Here is a 20,565-nt window from a genome sequence, read left to right on the forward strand (position 1 = left end):
ATTTTTTTTTCTTTTTAACCCTCTCTTCTTTCATTCTGACATTAAAAAGTATTTGATTATTTTCTTGTTAATAAAATAAAATAACATTAAAATAAAGCTTCGAATCAGCTCCAGTAAGCCTTCCCTTTCTGGTATCTAGGGCAGTCAACTCATAACAACCATCAGCAGACAACAATCCTCATTTCAGTGTGGTGACCTGAGGCTTTCTCCACTCTGAAATCCTGATATTGCACAGAGAATTGTTTGACCTGTGTGGATTATATTACCTTCCTTCATACTATTCTCAATGAAGTGAGTAAAGTTGCAAATGAAAACAACCTCCTATTGCAAAATCATTGCTATAGTTTTCAAGAGATTTACATGCATTTAATCTGCCTTTCAAGGCACTAATCTAAAGCTGGTTATTAGCTAAAATCAGTATAATCAACAATTGAGGTGATTATTTGAAGTGAATTTAGTGCTTGTGAAAGGTGCCAGATTGGCAGCCCTAGTAGCCTAATTGCTTTATTCACAGACCGGGTACAGCAGAAGCAGTACAAGCTTCTGCCTCCGCATGCCTCCACCCTGACCTAGATGGATCGTCTCTCGGGGTGACAAGGTACTTCATTTTCAATACCCATCTAACTCCAAGCCTCTCTGTTGAGACTGCCAGAAAGGAAGCCAATAAATGCCAATGGGTGATGATCAAAGAGACAAGGTGGGTGAGGTAGTATCTTCTATTGAACCAACTTCTGTTGGTGAGAGAGACAAACTTTCCAGCTTACACTGAGTTTCTTCTTTAGGGCTAAGAAACATACTCTGAGTGTCATAGATAAATACAAGGTGGAACAAATTATTCAGCAAGGGAGGAGGATCCAAGAACCCAGGCTTCAGCCTGAGCCCGAATGTTTACACTGCAATTAAAATGCCCTGTATCCTGAGCCCCACAAGCCCAAGTTAGCTGACAAAGGCCAGCCACGGTCATAATGCTGTCTCAGAGAAGTCTGTCTGATCTATGAGCGCCCTTTTCCTTAGCTTCCTTTGCAACATGCAGAGAAGTAGTTGTAATACTAGTCAGCAACAGCAGAGTGGATGCAAATGTGAAAATGATCTGATTTTGCTGACCGGGGTGTGTAGCATGTCTGCATCTGCAGCAGAGTCTGGGGTGTTGCCAACAAATGGGAAAATGCAGTATTGCTAACTCCAAGAGTTCTAAAATCAGAGCAAAATCCAAATTAGACCCAGGTGATTTATTTCCAACCTCAAATGTATGTGCAATCCATTCCTGGTACATTTGTGCCTGTGTCCTAAATACCTATTATGGCAGCATTGAGAACAGCAGCATTTCCTGAAATGATCAGGAAAATACTCCCCTGGGGATGGTTGATACTGCACTTTCTGTTTCCCAGTCAGAAAGCATTGCATTAGATTCAGCCATGCAGTACCCTCTTCGCCAGCACAACTCTTGCCCCAAACCCAGAGACACCTCAGAGCTTTCCATTTGTTTTGGCTGGGACATTAACCATAGGTGACCTAGCCCACTTTAAGCCTTGATAATAGCATTTCTTTCGGTAGTGAATTAACACTGGGAGGCTTCACTGAGGAAGCATGTTTTGAAGAGGAGCAGGAAATTGCTTGCCACTAGAGGTTATGGAGAGCATTCTAGAAGTAAGGAACAGCAAAGAAAAGATGTTTCATGTGCTACACTCCCTCCGAGGTCCATGCAGGTTTCTACAGGAGACACTTCTTTTTTCTGAACTGAAAATAGAGATTTGTATTGAAAACCTTGAATAACCATAACCAAAGTAGTGCTATCCAGCCTGAAGTAGAGTTGTTTTCATCACAACAAACTCCTAATCGCTCAGGAACAAGGGATTTTTACATCAGCCAAACTGACACTTCAGGGTTCAAAATATCCTGCACTCCAGAACATGATTTCCAAGTTACAAGGTCCAACACAGGATATGAAACCCTTGACATTGTGTTAATAGACCACAGAAGAATCATAGAATCATAGAATATCAGGGTTGGAAGGGACCCCAGGAGGTCATCTAGTCCAACCCCCTGCTCAAAGCAGGACCAATCCCCAACTAAATCATCCCAGCCAGGGCTTTGTCAAGCCTGACCTTAAAAACTTCTAAGGAAGGAGATTCTACCACCTCCCTAGGTAACGCATTCCAGTGTTTCACCACCCTCCTAGTGAAAAAGTTTTTCCTAATATCCAACCTAAACCTCCCCCACTGCAACTTGAGACCATTACTCCTTGTAATGGTACTGATGGTCGTTATGAGTTGACTGCCCTAGATACCAGAAAGGGAAGGCTTACTGGAGCTGGTTCGAAGCTTTATTTTATTTTATTTTATTAACAAGAAAATAATCAAATACTTTTTAATGTCAGAATGAAAGAAGAGAGGGTTAAAAAGACATGAACCCTTAAGGAGCGTGACTAACAAATTTTGAGACTTCTCTTTGGGCTGCCATGAATACCTGAGCATTAAAGGTAAAATCCTGCCTTCAATGAAGTCAATGTGAGTTTTAACATTGATTTCAATGAAGTCAGGATTTCACCCTAAGCCTCACATCTCTGCACATTCCTTACAATATACATCTATCTCAAAAATGAAAACTTGTCAGCATAGTGGTTACATCTTAACCTTATGAGACTGCTACCAAATCTATGTCAAAAAGGCACCAGTTTTTCTCCACTGATATGAAGCTAGCTCACAGTGATAACACCACACTCATATTCAGTGCCCATTCTTGCAGTCCTTATTCAAGCAATATTCATATGGATTCAAATGGGAGTTTTGCTCGAATAAGGTCTATAGGATCCTGCAGACATTTCCATCTTTCCTCATGTCAGTATTCCCACTGAAGTCATAGAAATACTCACTGACCCATAATCATTTTCAGTGACCAGTACTGATAACTACCATATGAAAATACTGCGAGTGTTCATTCTTAGACCAGGACACAAAATACCATTTTTCTTTTAAACACCATTAAACAAATATCATCATTTCAGTATGGGACATTGGGGGAAGGAGAATCCCTAAATAAATAAAATAATACATAGTCTTTATTTTATTTTCAGTCATGTTTCACCAGTTATATTGACTTCTGTATTTTGGAGATGCCCTAATTCAATCAGAATCAGAAGCTAAATGAAACACAGGCCTTTACCAAGGAAACCTCTCAGCAGCCCAGCAGAATTATCCTCCAGGCATTGCTATAGCAACCCCACTTATAGGCATTTCCATCATTATCCTTTTTTCTTGTCCTCTGACGCCCCACCAGCTTCACTGCTCCTCCGACTCCAACTATTGCACAAATGCCAAGAGATTTTCATACAACTTTGGGACGAAGGTAGGAAAAATGTGATTTTTATAAATTTCCTATTTAAACAGTATTACACTACTACAAATATTATTTTGGACAAACAAGAATAGAAGAAGAATCTTAGAAACATACAGTACCAAAGTTTGTCAGTGAAAAAAGCATTCCAGGCACAGGCTATCAGTAATGAAGACAAGAGAAAGAAAAACTATTGTTCTGTTAGCATATTGCTTAGTATTTCTACATTTCTGGTGGCAATGGAATCCCCAGGAAGAATCTCTACTTCAGAATAAACATCCCCAAAAAGTTATAAAAATAACGTATGATATATTAAGGCAGCTCCATAGAGGAGAAAAAGGGATCATTAAGAGTAATCTCAAAACAGCAAACAAAGCAACATTTAGATCTAATAAAATAATAAAATATTTGCAAACACTTTATATTGTCTAAATAAATATTTTGCTTGGGTAATATGTGAAAAACAATTTTTCTAACATTTTAGCTTTAATCAAAAAAGAACCACTTTAGAAACGAATTCCATGTCAGAGTTATAAAGGGTTTCTATTTTGCTTCTGATTTTTCATTTTAATAACTACCAAAATATTTCTAGATAATGTTATAATAATTACATGCACTTTTAAATATTTTGTTGAAAACAACAGTGTATATTACCTATTCTTGCACTAATAGAAAAACATGTCTGTTCTAAAAAGAGACATTTTCTGTAATCAAATCTCAGTGATTTTTATAATAAAGTGGCCAAAATTAAATGAAATGAAAAGTATTATTTAAAAGGGCTTATTCTTATCAGAAAGTAAAAGAGAACTCACTAAAATCATAATGTCACGGTATCACTTCAAGCAGATTATCTTTCCAACCAAAACTACTGTATGTTCAAAACTCATTTAACTTATGATTTAAACAATGTACAATGCTTTTTATTTACTCCGTGGATAGTCTGGATGACTTCCAAAGTTCTTCTCTTGAGAACACATTGCAATATTACAACATAATAGAGGCATGATGTTCCATTAACGTGTACCCAGAGGAAGGAATACAGTTCTTCTGGATGCAGGAGGAGTATGAGAAGTTAGTTTTTTGAATGTGCTCTGAGGGCTAAATTATGAATCATTTATTTGCACATGAAATCCTTTTGAAGTCAGTGGGACTACTGCTATGAGTAACTGCTTACCAATGTGAGCAAGGGATTCACAATCTTGCCCAAAGTAATCAGAAGAGTTTCTTGAACCTTGATCCTACCAACACTTAAGAACTTGTGTAACTTTATGCATGTGGGCTAACCCATTTGGTGTTCTGTCTGGTAGCGAACAAGTCCACTTGGGGAATTCCCAACCTTTGGAAGATGATGCAGGCTACCTCTGGATGGAGCAACCACTCGTAGTGAGAGGAGAAGTCCCTGCTGAGCTGGTCTGCCAGCATATTCCTGATGCCGGGAATGTGACAAGCTTCCAGGTGGATTTCGTGGCTGATGCAGAAGTCCCACAGACAACATGCCTCCTGACAGAGAGCCAACAAGCGCGCTCCCCCTTGCCTGTTGATGTAGAACATTGAGGCTGTGTTGTCCGTCAGGACTCACACCACCTTGCCCGACAAGTGGGGTAAGAAGACTCCTCATGCCAGCCGGACTGCTTGGAGCTCTTTGACATTTATGTGTAACCATGCCTCCTCCAGGGACCACATTCCCTGTGTCTGGAGGTTGCCGAGATGTGCCCCACAGCCGAGGTTTGAGGTGTCTGACTCCAACTCAATGGAGTGAGGAGGGCTGTCAAACGAAACCCCTTCCAGGACTGTCCTGCGATCGGTACACCATTGCAGTGAGGTAAGTATCGCCTGGGGAATGGGAACGATCTTCTTCGGGGGGTCTCAGGACTGGGAATAGACCATTGCCAGCCATTGCAGGGGCCACATGGAGCCTGGAATGGACCACATAAGTGCACGCTGCCATGTGGCCCAACAGGCACAGACAGGCCATGGCGGGGAACGCGGAGAGTTCTGCGATGAGATTTGCCATCGTGTGGAACCTTTCCGGCAGCAGGAACGCTCTGGCACAGGTAGAGTCGAGGACTGCTCCAATGAACTCTATCCTCTGCACTATCACTAACGTTGACTTTTTGTCAATCACCAGTAGGCCCAGAGAGCATCATTTGGCTTGAAGCACCATGACATCCCTTCGGACTTGAGACCCGGAGTTGCTCTTGATGAGCCAGTCGTCAAGGTACAGGTAGATCTGTATACCCTGGAGTCTGAGGTAAGCCGCTACCACCAACATGTACTTGGTAAACACCCTCGGTGCTGTCACCAGGCTGAATGGGAGGATCGTAAAGTGGTAGTGGTGTGGTCCCACCATAAACTGGAGGAAGCGTCTGTGTCCTTGAAAGATCGTTATGTGGAAGTGTGCCTCCTTCAAATTGAGGGCAGCATACCAGACTCCTGGATGCAGGGAAGGGATAATAGAAGCCAGAGAGACCTTGTGGAACTTTAGCTTCTGTAGGTACTTGTTGAGGTCTCACAGATCCAGGATGGGCCGTAGACTGCCTTGGCCTTTTCGATTAAAAAGTACTGGGAATAGAACCCCTTGTTCCTGTACTGACGAGGAACTTCTTCCACCGTATCCAGCTATAGTAACCCCTTTACCTCCTGCGTGAGGAAACTCTCATGAGAGGGGTGCCTGAAGAGGGACGGGGAAGGCGGATGGGAAGTGTGGGGGAGAAAGGAACTGGAGGGTATAACCCTGTTCCACTGTGCTGAGGACCCAGTAGTCCAAAGTTATAGCAGTCCATGCCGGGAGGAAAGGGGAAAGGCAGTCAGAGAACACTGGGAAAGACGGATCCGGGGAATAGTCTGGTAGGTTGCCCTCAGGCACACCCTCAAAACGACCATTTGGCCCCCTGCTTATTATGGGTCAAGCCCGACTGCGCAGATGGTGGAGGCGGGTGGCTCGGGCGGCGCTTGTAACCCTTGGCTCATTTATGGGGCTGGTCCTGCCGAGGCTGGCTCCCCGGCCCTTAAGCTGCTGCGGTTTGAACCACTTACGCACCAGGGCTGGGACCTAGAGACCCAGGGTTTTCGGGGTGGTGTGGGAGTCCTTAAGACCATGCAACTTGCTGTCTGTTTGCTCCGCAAATAGGGCCCCTCCACCAAAGGACAGGTCCAGCAATGACTCAGTAGACAACCTGACAGAAGCAGCCAAGAGACTCGCCGCATGGAGATAGCGGAAGCCCGGGGCGGGCAGCAGTATCAGCAGCATCCAATGCCACCTAGAGGGCTGCCCTCATCTCAGTAGTGCCCTTATCGAGGATCACTCGGAACTCCTTCTTGGAAGCCTCAGGGAGCGACCCTTCGAACTTGGCCATGGCTTGCCACATATTGAAGTCTTATCAGCAGGAGGGCTTGGTGGTTGGCCACTCTCAGCTAAGGCTGGAAGACAAATAAACCTTACATCCAAAGAGATCCAACCTCATTGAGTCTTTATTTTTGGGGGTCGCCCCCAGTGATGAACTACCAAAATCTTAACAACAAGTTCCCTCCTCACCCCATGAGGGGGTCGTTGCCCACCCCCACCCCCGGGGACTCCTGCCTCATCCAACCCCCCACGTTCCTTGACGCCCCCCCCCGCAGGATCCCTGCCCCATCCACCCCCTTCCCCTGTCCCCTGACTGCCCTCAGAACTGGGCAGGAGGTTCTCGTGGGCCACTGTAGTGGGTGCCCACCCCACCCCTAAGAGCCAGAGGGACCTGCCGGGGGGTGAGATGGGGAGTCCCAGCGGTGCTTACCTGGGGCAGCTCCCAGGAAGCATCCGGCATGTCCCTCTGGCTCCTAGGGGCGAGGTAGCATAGCTGGGGGGGAGCAGGCGGCCGCTCCCCCCACTGATCACATCAAAAGTGGCGCCTTAGGTGCCGACTCTGGGGGTGCTCTGGGGCTGGAGCACCCAAGGCAGCTCCCCGCCCCGCACCCAGCCCCAGCTCACCTCCACTCTGCCTCTGCCCCTGAACGCACTGCCCCGCTCTGCTTCTCCGCGCCCCCTTCCCCTGCAGCTTCCTGCGAATCAGCTGTTTGGTGGGAGGCCTGGGAGGGCTAAGAAGCAGGCAGTGGCTTCCCGCTCAGGCCGAGGGTGATGGAGGTGAGCTGGGGCAGGGAGCGGTTCCCCTGCGCCCCACCACCCAGGTTACCTGCTGTGGTGCAGGCGGCCCTCCTCATTCCCCCCCTCGCCCCAGCTCACCTCCGCCTCCGCGGGCCTGAATGGAAGCCGCCGCCTGCTTCTCAGCCTTCCCCAGCTTCCCGCACAAACAGCTGATTCGCGGGAAGCCTGGGGGGGCGGAGAAGCAGAATGGGGCAGCGCTTTCAGGGGAGGAGGCAGAGCAGAGGTGTGCTGGGGCCGGGGATGGGGTGGGGAGCTGCCAGTGGGTGCTCTGCACCCACCAAATTTTCTCCTTGGGTGCTCCAGGCTCTAAAAGGGTTCTAAAAGGGCTTCTAAATTTAACAATCGGTTCTAGCAAACCACTGCGAACCGGCTCCAGCTTACCACTGGTCGCCCCGGTTGTCCTTTCCTCTCCTGGTGGTTAACCGCCTCAATCACAAAGGAATTAGGGGGTGGATGGGAGTACTTCAACCTTTGGTTGGCACGAAGTACTTGCATTCAGCCCTTTGAGACAGGGGCCAGGGAAGGGGGAGTCTGCCACAAGGTATTAGTGATTTTGGAAACCCCTTCATGAAGGGGTAGAGCCACACTGGAAGAGGCCGAGGAGCAGAGGACATCAAACAGAGAGTCCGAGGGCTCTTCCAGTTCCTCTGCCTGAAGCCTGAGATTAGAAGCAACCGTCTTCAAAAGCTCCTGGTGTACTTTGGCATCATCCTGAGGAACTGGGTGAGAGGGCTCCATGATAGCCTTGTCCAGCAAGGACGATGCCGGTGCCACTGGAACCTGCACGTCCATTGGTGGTCCAGCAGCTTGCTCCCCTGGGTCCTCCTGGGTCCTACCCCCTGAAGCCTCGAGCACTGGAGGAGGATGAGATATCAAGGCCACTGGCCTCTTCAAGACTCCCAACACCAATCGAGCAGCCTGGAAAGGTTGGGAGAACTCCCAAGGGTTCCATGGATACCATGGTGCCAGACACTGCGCTTGGGGCCACAGGACAGGTTTCAGTGCCGATAATGTAGTCGGCACCACCAGTACCGGGGCTTGTCCTGAAGTCAGGGAACCTTGCTCCGAGCAGGAGCTACCAGCAGTGCAGTCAGTATTGGGCGACCAGGTTCGGGCTGAGCAGTGGCTCTTGGACAACTGGTGCCGACCTGTCTGAGCAAGACTGTCTTGGTTGGGCTCTCAACCAGTACCAGGACGTCAAACAGGACCGAGAGTTACTATGGGCCAGCTGCTGGGAGGATCGTCCTGAGTAGGGTGACCTCCTTCTTGAAGACAGGCGATGATGGCCAAGCAAACAGCGGTCTCTGGTGTCCAGTTGGTCCAAGGATCAATTCTGGGCCCTTGGAGATGGTCAGGGCTGCTACTGGAGTTCTTGTCGGGTGGCTCTTGCCTCAGAGAGTCTGTGTCAATCTACTGGTGAGGTACGCCTCGAGTCCTTCGATCGGTGTCCCCCAGGCTCCACGGAGCCTGCCTCTCCAGTCCTGAGGCATGATGGCTTCGGGCAGGCAAACGCTGGTGGTATGTCCCTTTCAATGGTGGGATCGGTACCGCTGAGGCAGGGACACACACATAGGTCCCAACCCAGGTTTTCCCCAAGACCAGGGTATGTGGGAGCCAGTGTGGGCGGCACCAGGAGCATCAGGATCTCTTGAGCCACTCAAAGAGCTTCAGGAAACAATGGCACCTGAAGCTGGGTAGGGCCTGCACCGCTATCTGGGGTCACAGGCGAAGCATGGGATGGACTACACCGGTCAACTTGAGCTGGGGCCCAACTTCCCAAAGAGGGTGTTGAGCTGCCCGGCAAAGGTTGTGACTCACCCCCAGCCCTCTCCTTTTCCTTTCGGGAGGTAGGAGAACTTCCTCTCCCAGTCTTTTACGGCTTCTTCCCCGGAGCCATGGAGAGGGACTGGTCCCAGCTTGTGGACAGCACCGGCAGAGCACCGCACACGGAGGCTGCGTGCTCAGTGTGGAGTCGGTCCACTGCTCCGGTGCTGGAGTGAGTGCTGACTCCATTAGGAGTGCTTTCAGACGGATATCGTGCTCCTTCTTCGCCCTAGGTTTAAAGGACTTGCAGGTATGGCACTGTCACTTACGTGCCCTTCACCTAAATATCTTAGGCAGCTGGTATGTGGATCGCTAACGGACATAGGCCATTTCCAGCGATTGCAGGGCTTAAAGCCTGGGGACCAGGCCATGCCCCGTCCCCCAGCTGAGTCCCATTGGAGACTAATGAAAAGTTGAGAACTACTACTAAGGGTAACTAAGAAACTACTAATTATATACAACTATATTACATGTTTTCAAAGTTCACAAGAATAGAAAACGAAACGCTAGCCAAAGCAGCAGATGTTCCAGCACCATCGCTGGTGGCAAGAAGGAACTGAGGGTGCGGGGAGCTGGCGGCGCCCCTTATATCACACCATGCGGGCGCCACTCCAGAGGGCACCAGAGCCGGTCCCCTACGGATACTGCTGAGTGGAAAAGTTCTGCCATCTGCCGAGCACACACACCTAATATGGAATGGACATGAGCAAGCACTCGAAGAAGAACTAGTATGTTTACGCACACTTTTCATTGTAGTACAATAGTCAATGTAGCTTATGTATTTCCTGGTCTGTATTTTACCTGATTTGAATAAAGAAAGAAAAATAATGAAACTACTACTCCAAAGCTTGAAAAATTCACTTACCCAATCACCAATAGTAAGGGGAAGTTTTCCTAATAAGTGTGGAAGCCTAAGGTATCAATTTCTGTAGAATATACAATTTCTTTAAAAACACAAGAAAACTATAGTCAATTTAATAGCTGCTATTCAGAGCCCTGTGGGCATCCATGAAATTGACAAAAAGGGCAAGAGAATTCCATTTTCACCAAAGCATTGTCCATTGACTTCAGGGATGGGGCCCTCATCCACACCTTTCCTATTTACCTTGAGCTATTAGATTTAATCTTCCACCTCATATGTGTCTTTAAAGCTGTTCAAATGCTGTATTACCAACATAATTCTTGTTCCCTGAGGACAGCAGCTCCCAGCAAGCCCATATTCAAATCTATATAGTTTATAACTCTTTTTCCCCTCACCATAACTGTGGAGAGAAACACCCACATAGCACAATACAGAAACCCTTACGCAACTACTTGCCACTCCCAAGAATGATCCCATTGAAATCTCCGGGATTACTCGATGAAGTGAGCTGTAGCTCACGAAAGCTTATGCTCAAATAAATTGGTTAGTCTCTAATGTGCCACAAGTACTCCTTTTCTTTTTGTGAATACAGACTAACATGGCTGCTACTCTGAAACCTCACATGAGAAAGGGTTTCAATTTGGATCCATAACAAATAATTGAAAACCTCATTCTTTAGAACGTTGAACAATTCAATCAACTCCATTCATTTTTGTGGAATTCTTCTTTATGCTGCTTATAAATTCTGATTAGTTACAGAAACCCAATGGACAATTAAAAACATCTCAACAAAGTCACAAAAACACCTTCAAATTAAAGGAAAAGTAAGTGAAGAATGATAAAAGGTTAAAGCAGCACTAACTTTCTGGCATCCAATCACAGATCCCACTGAGTTCTACAATGAAACCCATCAGAAGAGCTTGTGGAGAGAAAAACTAGTTGCCAAACGGACATCAGGTAGGAACATAAACTGCAGTGTATACAATGTGCCAAGATGTCAGTGCCAAAACAAAGTTAAATTAGGCACACAGCCTGATCTCCAACCCAAATTCTAATAGGATCATAGTTATCTTGGTGACTATCACAGCATATATCTTTAGAGCCGTGGAAAAGTGACCCATTTTTTGTAATTTTTTGAAAATTCTGTTCACTGATAAGGTACCACTCTTGTCAATTAGCTCTTTAAGTGAAAGCTGCACTGGAAATACTGTCCAGGAACTCTTAAATTCTGATAGGGCTGGGGAGGTCCTCACCTCACTGGGAACAATCTTTGAAATTAACATACAGATACTTGGTTGAAAGCATCTCATTTCTTAAATAGTCTGAGTATGTGTCAGGCACAGTACATTTCCCTGGATAAATTAAATAGGAGGGAGCCAGTGCCCTGCCTGAGCAATGGTGGCAATTCAACAGAAGAACTGCCTAATGCTTACAATCTAAATGTGAGAAACTGAATTTCTGTTTCTTTTCCATGATGAGGTATTGAGATACAATATACGCTCATGTGTGATTAGTCTTAATGAAAACTTGATATTTATGGAAGATTTTGTTACAGAAAGGTGAAGAGGTGGAAGGCTACACAGTTGCTCAATATTGTTCTAACTGTTTTCTGTTATAACCAGTTCTACCTGAGAGAAGGAGTTGTGGTTGAGATATAAAACCTGTGGTGATTTATTAGATGCAATGTTTTAGCAAGTCTTCTAGAAAAGTACAATACTTTTTGTCTACTCATGTAGGTAATGATATATAGATGCAGATGTATACATGCATACGTGATATAGGTATGTCAAAACTCTCTTTTAATTTTAGATTGTCATTTCCTCACACTCATGCCTTTTGTTTGTTTGTTTTTTACACTTTTTATTCATACATTTGTATCTCATTGCCTTGTACCATATCTGTTACTATAGGCAGGGCTATTGGCACTCCATGTTATTAAAATTCCCTGACACTTCCCATTAAAAGATGCTGTTTTAAGTTGCTTTACAACTTTGCCAAACTTTAACAATTTAGGCTTAAATTTTCCATGCCAGGTGTCTGCCTCATATATATAAAATTTTCAGCCAAAGTGGTTCAGCCATATCAGAGAATGAGGCTTGAAAAAATATATCTAATTTTGCCCATGTTAAAAAATTCTTGAGACCTTTTCTTTGAAATGCTCTATCACCCCCTATACTTTGGAGTAGAACTCAAAAATGTGGCAGCGGTTGGCCTTTCTGTCAGGGATGTGCCTTTTGCCTTCCCCATAAAAATGTGGCCAAGTGATAAGCCTTTGAAAATTTGCAGTTTACACATGCTCAGTAGAGGTTGAAGACTCCAACCTCACTGAGAATATTCCATTTTCTCATAGCTACTAGTGCTGATTATACAGTGCATACATCATCACCAAAGAGTGACTAAGCATGCTCCAAGCTCACAGCTAGGGGGGCACAGAAGGATTTCCCTCTAAAAGCTGATCTGTGACAGACTGGGACCGGGCACTGGAACTGAGAGCAGGGAGCCTGTTGCCTGTGTTCTCAATAACACACACACACACACACACATACCCCACCCCGGCACCAAGGCAGCATGGAGGAGATAGCCTTCTGATTCAAATGTGGAGGGGACAAAAGCTGAACTGGGGAGAGGGAAAGGAATAGACTGAGGAAAAGAGTGTGGTGAGACTGGGACTGGAAGGGGTGGGAGAGAAACTTGACTGGATATTGGAGTGGGAGACTGGGACTGGTTGGGCCAGGATACTGGGAGCCCAGGGAGAGGGCAATCCAGGACCAGGTGAGTTGGAAAGATGGGCTGGGTTGGGCAAGGAGACTGGAGGCTGCGGGCTTTGAGGGGGAGAACTGGGACTGGATGCTGGTGAAAGAAACTGAGGGGTGAACGGGGAGTGGAGACTGGGAACCAACTGCTGGGTGGGCAATGAAATCAGCTGAGGAACTGAGGTGACAGGGGAAATTGGGACTGGCTGGTCAAGAAAACTGGGACTAGGAACCTGTGGAGGGTGGGAGGGAGCAGAGACAGATCTGAAAAGGAAATGCATTGTGGGAAGAGAACTAGGACTGGCTGGGTTCAGAGACTAGGATATGGAGTCAGGGAGGAGGTGGGGTGGAGACCGAGTTAAGAAGAGGAGCATTGAGAGGAGACTGGGATTGGGAGCCAGGGTGGAGGATGGGAGAGGAGATCAGATACAAGGGGAAATGGACCAGATGGGCAAGCAGAGTTGCAGCAGGAGGGGAGAAAACGAGGGCTGGCTGGGCAAGGAGACCTGGACTGGGTGTTGGACGAGGAGAGAATCAGGGAGGACTTTGGGATTTAGACAAACACCTGTCAGGAATGGTCGAGTTATTACTTAGTCCTGCCTTGAGTGCAAAGGACTGGACTAGATGACCTACTGAGGTCCCTTGCAGTCTTACACTTCTACAATTTGGACAGCAAGCCCAGAGGCAGGGACTCAGACTGGCTGGGCAAGGAGACTAGGACTACAATGAGAACCGTAAAGAGTAGAAACGGGAACTGAGTCGGCAAAGATAATGGGACTCGGACAAGAGGCCAGGAGAGGAGAAAAAACAAGACTGGGACAGGGAAAGCTTGGAAGGGACAGGTCAGAATAGGTTAGAGTCTGCCTCACTAGAACAGACTCCACTCCAGACCCTGAAATGGAACCCTGGATTCCTGAGTCTCATCAATCCTCTACTGTCAGAAAATACTTGTGAAACCTGCTGACAAAATGTGTGTTTCATTTCCCTCTAGTGCTGGTCCACACAGAGATCTCAACTACTACTGCGATCAGTTACTCCATTGGCTCAAGTGGCAGAGGTCTGTGTGGTAGATCTAAAGGTTCCAGCCCTGCTGAAGATCCTTCTAGGTGTCAATATGAGGCATTCCACAGGATGGAATTTTTGGGTTTTGAGTCTGTTTTTTAAAAATAGCATATGAAATGTGTAGCAGTATTTATAGCCTGGAAGCAAAAAATCTCCAATAGATTAATAGGATTAGCTCCTGGGGTTGCTGCAGAGGCAGTACACTCTGCCCCTAGGGGGAAAGGAAGTAGCCTCACATCTCTTTGCATCAACTTTCTGGCTGGCTTAGAAGTAGCACTGATTAATTCCACAGGGAGTTCCAGCCAGTTCTCCTCAGCAGGAAGGTCACCACAATGAAGAAGCTTGAGGGTTCTGGGTCTGAGGAAATAGTGGAGGAGAGAAAATAGGGCCTGGAAGCAAATAATTCTTCTCCTCCTCCTTTAAAAGCCAACAACATGATATGTTAATTTTTAATGACACAAGGCAACTAATCTTAAGAAAACAACAAGGTCATTGTGGGTAACTGACTGATATAATAAAAAGGCTTATTAGCCCTTGCTACTCATCATTTTTTCTCTACGGCAGCAAAGGATCTGTGGGGAAAGGGCAAAGCAGGAAAGGAATTATGATTTTCACAGTCTTTTCTCTGGGCTCCTTCTCAGGCAGTACAACTACACACTGGCCCTTATGCAGGAATATATCTAAAGGTACAATCCAGCCCTAAACACATTTAATTCAGAGTGTGTTTTGTGATCTCTATCTCTTGGGCATTTCCTTATTGAGAAGTGAATTGTGAAGGAAACAGTCATGCTTCATGATGCTTGGAGCAAGAATTTAGAAAAGAGCCCTTTGAGCTACGAGACAGAATTCTAGGTGAATCGGCCTGAATGCCTTCTGCTTCCTCCAGGCCTCCAACATGGGAAGAAGAGTGGGGTAAAGAATCCTGGAGGTAATCCCATTGTGGTTGGGGTCACTAGAGAGTCAGATTCAGAGAAGTTAAGTAACTTCCAGAGAGGTACTGAGGTCTGGTAATTTGGTACAGGGATGCAAGTCAGAAGACTTGGGACTAAGCCAGTCTTTGACATTAATATAGGAACCAATCCAACTCCCATTGAAATGAATGGGAGTATTTCTACTGACTTCAACAAAACTTGGATTCGGCCCTTGCTGAGTAATCTTAGTCAAATCACTTAACCTCTCTCATCTTACATTTTGCTATTTGTAAACTGGAGACAGTGGGTTTTTTTAAGTGGCAAAAATGTGAAACTATATAAGGTTTAGTATGTCCACAGCCAAAGGCAGGCAGGGTTCACATTTGTTTCACTGTGAAAGCACTAATTTATATAATAAAGTATTGTTGTTTAGGAACATGTTTCTCTGCTGAAGAAGTATAACCAAAAACAACAATAGCAATGCATACTTACTTATAGGGCCTAAGACATCTGGGTGCCTAACAAAATGTTACCAAATATGTTTCAAGCAAAACCAGAGATTATAATGATTGTATACAGAGCAGGTGCAAAAACAATGAAAGCAAAACAAAATCCCATAGCCATCACCCAAATATCCAATAAATAAAACAATATCCATCATAGACTCTAAAATGAAAAAGAAAACAAGAACATCTTGAATCTCCCCAGGAAGGACGTGATGGGTGTACTCTGCACTGTATTTAACGCAGTACTTACCAAATCCAATAGTTTTTACTAGTTCTTTAATCAGCAAAGCTTCCCACAATCTCAATACAAGTTTTGCCTGAGTAAGAAGTGCAGGATCAGGAACTGTACTGGCAAAGCATAGAGACAGTGAGTGAAATCCTGGCTCCACTGAAGTCAATAGAAGTTTTGCCATTGACATTAATGGGACCTGGATTAGACAAAGTATTTAGAGAATACGAAGGGTTCTTAAGCAAAGGGACTAATACGCATAAGGAAAAAATGACTCTGGAAGAAAACATTGGTACACAACTGAGAAAAAATTAACTGCAGACCGAAACATAAACAACAGGGGTAACCTGAAGTATTTTAAACAAAACTGAAAACAAGACAATGAGATCCATCTCCTCCTGCCAAAAAGACACTAAGGCCTACACATTGAAAAGAACTAAGGTCAATGGGAAATTAATAGGCTACACTTCAACAAGAGCAACTGTCACAAGAGAAAATAAATGTTGGGATCCCTCCTTCCAACTAGCCATAAAAAAAAGGAGAGTGATCACAACCCCCTAGACCTACTCATGACCCCTTACAGGGGTTGCATCCTTCAAGGATATGGTAGTGGCACTGTCTGTAGCCTGGTGAAATAATCAAGACTCTAAACACTTCAACAAGAAGTAACAAACTATTTATTAAAAGCTTGTTTGTTATGTTGAATGGTACTTTCATAGTAACCAGAGTGCTGCGTGCACTATTCATGCCCCCTCCTGCCCCTAATCTGTCCCTGACTCCACTGAAGGGGAGTGTGGTTGGCACAGAGTTGAGTAACGTGGCTACATGCCACTGGGGAATTCTCAGAAGGAAAATCCCAAGCTTCCCTTTTAGGATGGCTTTAAAACAGCTTTGTTCTGCTGGAGCAATGCAAAGGCGAAATACACTGGGTAGGGGTCAAGTACAAGAATAGGTTGATTACTACCAAACATTGTAATGGAAATGATAGTGAGCACCAGATGCCTAGTTATGGTTTCAACAGGGATTTGTAATCAGCATAGTAGCACCATCACACATTTCAGGGGCACAACATTTATGAGTTTTGATGGCCAGAGGAGGCTGAGGATGTAGTAACAGAAAATGTTCCTTTTCAGGGTGATCCAATCAATAAGGCACAGACAAAAGTCAGGTGTCACTTTCTCTTCCTGGCAGGTACACCAGCTGCAACAAAATTGCAGACCTAACTTAAGGTTAAATTAGTGGTTTTTCTTTTATTATTGTGTTTACTAATCAAGGAATTTACAAGGGTGTGGTATGTTGTTTTGGGGGCTGCACTGGAATTGCAAGCTATCACTTTATGGGCATTGAAGAGGTGTCCAGGTCCTGCTTGTGGGCTAGAGAGCTCTGTAACAAAGCGTGCAAGTACAGTCATTCTGGAAACAGTCAGCTTAAAGCAGGGTGGGGTGAGTTGTGCCACGCTGCCTTAGTGGAGCAGCCTGTTTTCTCTATTTGGGGTTCTTGTATGTTCTGAACTCTAAGAAATAAAGTAGGGTAACACAGTACTTTTATTTTTATCTAATTTCTCTGTTTCTGTGCCATACAGATCACATACTATCCAACAACTAAGTGTGTAATGTATTTGTTTGAATTTACAAATATTACAGTAACCTAATGAGAATACTAATTTAAGTTTTTCTTTGGAGCTAATGCTGAATATGTACGACACCATCTGACATTCTGCTGAGAACAGCAGTTGGTCTTTCGTTGTTGTTATGTCTAATGCATATCTGTTCCATTTCTGTGTTAGTGTGTTCCATGACATCCCAAAAGGCCTTTTTATGCAACGTGTCCTAATGCTGTCATTTTGAACACTTAAAAGCCTGATCTCATCTTAAAAGCTCATCTTAAGTTGAACACTTAAAAGCCTGGCTTTATCTCATACTGCTGTAACTCCATCTACTTCATTAAAATGGCTCCTGGTCTACAATGTTGCGAGAGCGAAGCAGACCCACAGGTATCTTTTTAATAAATAATTCTAGTAAGCATACAGTATGGGCCTGATTCTGATCTCAGTTACAGTGGTGCACATCAGGAGTAACTCTACTGAAGTCTATGGAGTTATCTGGTGTAAAGCCAAGATAAGTCAGAGGAGAATCAGACCATATTTATTTGGAATCTCCCATTTAAACAGCCATTTTTTCTTTTGATATTACCTATCACACTTTTATTCTATTCAAACAATAAGAAAATAAAGGTGCCACCACACAGAATGTAAGCTGAATGTCCTAATTGGCGAACAAAATTACAGAGGTTTACTCATTTCAGACAGACCAGTGTAATTGCAAATTGAATTTTGCTAAATTTAAACCATTTGGGTTGAAACTTTTCATGCCAGATGTCTGCTTCAGGCTGACATACATACAAAAGTTTCAACAAAACGGTTCAGTTGTTTCAGTGTAAGTGGTTAGGGTAAAATAAGTTGGTTTGCACGTTATAAAAATTCTTGCAACTGTTTCTTTAAGAAACTCTAGCACCCCCTTGCATTAGAACAGAGACTTGAAATTTGGCAGGGTGGTCACTGTAATGTCAGGAATGTGCCATTTGCCTTTAATATCAGCCCAAATTCAGCCGTCCTAAGACTCTGAAAAATCTCAGTTTTCACATACTCAGTAGAAATATCTTACAGTTTGGTAGCCAAATTCTCTGAAGATTCTGTAGACACTGAGCATGCTCCATCTCCTCATTGTTCCTACCTGGTGATAAGACTACATATGCACCATCTCCACCAAGCTGGGGAACGGGGGAATGAGCAGAGGGGGCAGAAGATGGTGAGTCTATGAACACAGTGAAGGGAAGCAGGAGCAGATGAGGGAAGACAGGAACAGAGGGGGAGCAGGGGCAGGAGCTGGGAGGAAGGATAGGAGCAGGGGGTGAGACTAGAGCATGAGCTGGAACAGGGCAGAAGGGGATAACAGGACTGAGGAGGTGAGAATAGAAGAAAAAGGGGACAGGAAGAAACTGGGGTTGAAAGATCTGTAACCACTAAATAACACTCCCCTCCAGAACCTGGAACTGAAACCATTATTTTTAAATCTCAGTATTCCTTTGTTTTTTAGTATGTGTTTCTATTCCCCTTTAGTGGCAGGCTACTCCACTATTAGTTCAAGTGGCAGAGCACTGTACTGTAGGTATAAAGATCCCAATCTTGCTGATTCACCATCTGGGTGAGAGGGGCAGTATGGTTCCACAAGATGGCGTTTTTATGTTTTCAAAGTTCAGGAAATTACATTAAAATATATTAAGAAAACACTCAGGTTGCAAAGTGAAGCACTCAAATATCATAGATATCATAGAATATCAGGGTTGGAAGGGACCTCAGGAGGTCATCTAGCCCAACCCCCTGCTCAGAGCAGGACCAATCAAAGTAGTATGTGTGTATGTATTAGTTTTATTACATGGTCACATTTATTACATTTTTCACAGGACTTTGAACCCTTCATTCTAGCATTTCCTAACATTTGAGTGCTTAACTTTGCAATCTTAACGTTCTTTTAACATAGGTTTTTTGGATGCAATATAACATTATTCGGCTAAGTGCCTTACCAATAGTAGCTGATAGGTAACTCCTTATGCAAGGAGTTTAATGGAGCTCTGGCAAAAGACTGTATCAATGAAAAAATGATAGCAATAGCTCTTTTATTTATCGACATCTTTATAATAAATGGCAAAGCCTAACCATTTGTATTATTTTTATGCAGGAATCATGAAATGATAAAGGAATTCTTTATAAACTGGCACTGCAGAAGGATATGATGACATCAGTAAACAGAAGGACAAAATGATATTACTCCACTTCCTGTGTTAGAGATACCATCTACATAACCACAGTTGTTACCTAGGTATCGCACCCATGGCATTGGTTAATAGCAGCAGAAAGTGAATTAGATTTTCAAAAATGATTAGCATTTTTGGAGTATAACAGCAGTTTGGCTAGTATTTCAATTTTCTGTAATTCTAAAGTTTCTTTAATGCTTGTAAATATAGGTGAGGCAAATTGCTGTGATAACAGAGACAAACCAAAGTACATGCCATTTTGCAAATTAATATTTACATGTTGCACTTTAATTTTCTGATTATTAGTACTATCAAATAACGCTGACATTTTTCTGCAAGTATTTCCTCCAATAAAATACTGAATTAGCTCTGTTCTCCTGTAGCTTCTTGGGAAGGCTGTATGTCTGTCATAGCCACAATCTCCATGGAAATTGTGACAGGGTTTGTTTGTTTCAGAAAAAGTCCTGGTCCAAGTCATGAGAGTAAGTTCACTACTGAGCAGACTTCCTGTATGATTAGTTATAAATTTGGTTTTCTACATGTCTCGTGAAGAGGACTATGACACATATTGTTGAGGACTGCAAAATGACTCAGCTTCCTGGAGGTTTTCATGCCTTGAACATTGTTAATAAGAACGCTGTGGCTTGACTTGACCGAATTGCATATGCCAAATAATATAATGGCTGTAAACTGCTTTGACTGTAAATTAAATGTTTATTTGACTTATAATTTTTATGCCAACTTAATATTATTCATAATGCTTTTGTGCCATGACGTTTCCTGTTTTAAAATTAAAATGATAACTTTTCCTATTTTTTTACCAGGACAAACAATGAGTTTTAATTATAATTTGTGTTATCGGTACAGTTACCCTACAGCCCTGGGCTGACCAGAATCCAACTACACATAACAGAACAGAGATATTCATAGCACTTTATTAATACTGAGCTAAATTCTTCCACCTTTAGACTACTTTTTACACAAGTTCTATTGACTTCAGTGGGATTACTTACATGATTAAGAATCTAGGAGAACCTGGCCTCTTTATTATTAACAGTGCTATTTTACTACTGGCTATCAATCAGGTATTATGTCTCACAAGTTTGTACAGAATCCACTTTTTCATCG

At 44.2% G+C, this 20,565-nt stretch overlaps 1 protein-coding gene and 1 long non-coding RNA gene across 2 annotated transcripts in view; one reads left to right on the forward strand and one right to left on the reverse strand.

Moving 5' to 3' along the window:
- SYNE1 (spectrin repeat containing nuclear envelope protein 1) overlaps positions 1–20,565 on the reverse strand; it is a 501,907-nt gene that overhangs the window by 428,971 nt on the left and 52,371 nt on the right. The window lies entirely within an intron of this gene.
- On the forward strand, positions 3,197–6,830 carry LOC144930382 (uncharacterized). Its single transcript, XR_013635512.1, has 3 exons — positions 3,197–3,345; positions 4,641–5,155; positions 5,462–6,830. It is a non-coding gene; the product is annotated as an uncharacterized LOC144930382 (long non-coding RNA).

This window comes from Lepidochelys kempii, chromosome 3 (genome assembly GCF_965140285.1).
Source record: "Lepidochelys kempii isolate rLepKem1 chromosome 3, rLepKem1.hap1, whole genome shotgun sequence".
NCBI classification, from domain to species: Eukaryota; Metazoa; Chordata; order Testudines; family Cheloniidae; genus Lepidochelys; species Lepidochelys kempii.